The sequence below is a fragment of the Lissotriton helveticus genome, chromosome 3_1 (assembly GCF_964261635.1).
Source record: "Lissotriton helveticus chromosome 3_1, aLisHel1.1, whole genome shotgun sequence".
Classification (NCBI taxonomy): Eukaryota; Metazoa; Chordata; class Amphibia; order Caudata; family Salamandridae; genus Lissotriton; species Lissotriton helveticus.
This window is the reverse complement of record NC_136061.1, coordinates 1,870,300,956-1,870,304,153: the sequence shown is the minus strand read 5'-3', so window position 1 is coordinate 1,870,304,153 and position 3,198 is coordinate 1,870,300,956. Positions and strand designations below refer to the sequence as shown.

The 3,198-nt window shown below is 45.5% G+C and overlaps 1 pseudogene; it reads left to right on the top strand.

Annotated features, from left to right (window-relative positions):
* Positions 1-212: 212 nt before the first annotated feature.
* LOC144825192 (small ribosomal subunit protein eS24 pseudogene) lies at positions 213-604 on the top strand (annotated as a pseudogene).
* The last annotated feature ends 2,594 nt before the right edge of the window (positions 605-3,198 follow it).

The window sequence follows — 3,198 nt, the reverse complement described above, 5'->3', positions numbered from 1 at the left end:
CTCAAGCAATCCATCCATCATCCCCTTTGGTATCACTGGATGTGGTTCAGGCACAGATGTTCTCAGATGGGCTTGCCTTTGGTGCGCATTCGGCACCTGTCACCTGACCTTTTTACCTACAACAGTATTATTCTACAATTATTTTCTTCCACAAAAATACATACTTCTTCCCTAGCTTTTTTGCCAGGTCTTCGAGATGAGCAGGGGCCAAGATGAACGACCCTGTGACGATCCGAACAAGGAAGTTCATGACCAACTGTCGTTTGCAATGGAAGAAGATGGTCATTGATGTTCTTCACCCTGGAAAGGCCACAGTCCCAAAGACTGAAATCCGGTAGAGCTAGTCAAAATGTACAAAACCACCCCAGTTGTCGTCTTTGTATATAACTTCAAAACTCACTTTGGTGGTGGCAGGACAACAGGCTTTGGTATGATTTATGACTCTCTCGACTATGCAAAGAAGAATGAGACCAAGCACAGACTTGCCTGGCATGGGCTGTATGGAAAGAAAAAGACGTCCAGGAAACAGAGCAAAGAATGTAAAAATAGAATGAATAAGGTCCAGGGCACAGCAAAGGCAAATGTTGGTGCTGACAAAAAGTGAGGTGAAGTATATTAACGGAAGAATTGAACGTTCTGGTCATCATGCCTGTTGAGATGGTGCCGATGTTTTCATACTTCTTCCCATGGTATTTATTGCAAGGCTTTACATTTCCATACCACATTCTTGTAAAGCCAGACCTATTGGCATTGACAATGCTTGTTTTTACTGTGAGTTACATTATATTACCAAAAGCATTCTCTACAGCATACAAAAAGGAGGGCAATTTCCCATGCCTTGCATGATACCCTTACTGTGTGTCTTTACAAGTTCAAAAACAGGCCTCGTTTCTGTAGAAGAGCCTGTTGGTAGCTCTGAAACGTCTACAGTAGATGCTTTGCAGTGCCTGGAATGGTAACATGTGCAGGTGGATGCTCTATAAATGCGATCCCCAAGTCAAAGAGATCCAGGATTTTAGAAGTAAAACTCTTACACTCATAGTGTTAAAAAATATAGAATCCCATAATGCTTATTTCTAGTTTTGAAAAAAAACGGTAGCACGACATGCTGTTTGCTGTAAGCACAGTTTAATAGTAATAGTGCTCTAATTTTGCCAATTTTCAGAAGGAATTTTATTTTGAGCCATTTGATGTATATTTGGAGCAGCGCTGTAATCATCTAACTGTTCTATTGGCCTCTTTGAGGGGTTTCGGCCAATATGTGTATTGTGTGGTTGCCTATTAGCGATTTCCTAATAGCGATTGCGAATCCGTAGGAATTGCTATTAGGGAAACTCAAGTAAAATACATTCCATTTGCGACCCTCAAATAGCTATTTCACACCTGCCAACTTGAAAAGAGAAAGGGTTGTGGCTTGGGGGGGGGGGGGGGTGATGTACTTTATGTTAAGAACTACCTGAGAGGCCCTCTGCCTCATCACCTGCCCTCATCGAGATCTTTCACTTCGCAAAAAAGTCAAAAACAAAAGTCTTCTGAGGTTGCTGGCAATGTCCTGGGGTGTATATTCTCCCCTTAATCAGGGCCGGACTGGCCATAACGGGCACCGGTCGTTTCCCTGGTGTGCCTCCAGGCTGGGGGCTGGTTCTGGGCCCCTGGGGGTGTTGGTTTTGTTACCGGCCGGATTTGCAGTATAGCTGCAATATCAGCCCCTGTAACAATATTGCCAAAACTGGCCGTAGCAAACTGCTCGGCTGTACCCCCCCCCCCCCCCCGTACCCCCAAACACTCCGCGGGGTCGGAGGAGCACTTTGCCTTGGCCGGTTTTGCTTCCCAGTCCAGCCCTGCCCTTAATGGACAGCAGATGCATGCAGCCTCAAAAGACGCGCTGGAAATCCACTCTTTCAAGTGATTTCTAGCCTGCCTTGCCTGCCACCATGTGATATCGGCTTCTCACCGGGTGATCGTGTGAAGGGAATAACCCATTAACCCAGTCCATTCGGCGCGGGATAATGGGGGCCTCAATCCACTAATTGGGGCCTGGCAATCTCACACCGAATAAAGGACATTGCAAGGTAACATTGGAACAGGGAATTACATGCAAACGTAGGATTTCTGATAGCCTTTTAGACATGCAATTTGCGATTCATGGTCCATTAACGGGAATTTTACTGCTGCCATTTACTAGCTGCATGCGTCAGGCAGGGAAAGGCAGTGTGGGAGTTTCACAGTCTTTGGCTCTTGGTGACAACAGTAGGAGGTGGGATGAAGAACTGCATGGTATGGCAGTGCTGGGGGAAGCATTATCTGCTCCCTTGTGGTGCAGGAGCGGGGTGGACAGGTTGGGTCTTTGCCTCCAGCCTCTGCTCGGAGTCATCCGTGATTTAACAGCAGGGCACAAGTCCTAAAAAAGAAGTGGGGATGCTGACGTCACGGCAGGAAGTGATGTCACGAAAGGTGGCTTGCACCATCAGACTCATTGCCTCCCCTCGCTCACCCGTTAGATGCGATTGCATCAGAGAAGCCAGCGCGTGAGCAGCGTTCTGAATGAGCTGCGATCTCGCCCCAGAAAGGCAAATGAGTGAATGTGTGGCTCCATTTGCTCCAGTTATCGAGCTCCCGGTAAATACAGTGGGGGACGCATTTTAACAGGTTGGGAATTCTAGCAGCTAAGACAAGTGCTTTAAATGGAAATGTAGAAGAGCAGGTACTATCTAGATGGAGTACCTGTTTGCTCCCAAGAAGTGCTGGCACTCTCCCACTACATGTATTGAAACTGTGCTGAGGTACTCTCCATTTTAAATGGAAGAAGTGCAGGTACTCAGTACCGGACAGCACCTACCCATTTAATGCATTGGCTAAGACTGGATTTAAGGGGTCTGGAATCATGCCCCAGTATTGAGGACCTAAGTATTTTCTATTTTGTTCACTGTGTTTACGTGTACATATATTTGATCCACTTAAAAAAATAAAGAATGCTTCACACTCAACATCATTGGTATCAACAGTGTTTCTTGGAATCGCAAATGGTGAAAGCTATATTGAAGAAGCAGAAAGCCGATTTAAGTGATTCAAAGACAGAGTGGAGGCACTAGATCTGCTGTTAAGAAAACATATAATAAAATGTATGTATTGCCCATGGTATGTAAGTACAACAATACTTTTAGAATCTAAAAGTTGACAGGTAACGGATCGTCAAGA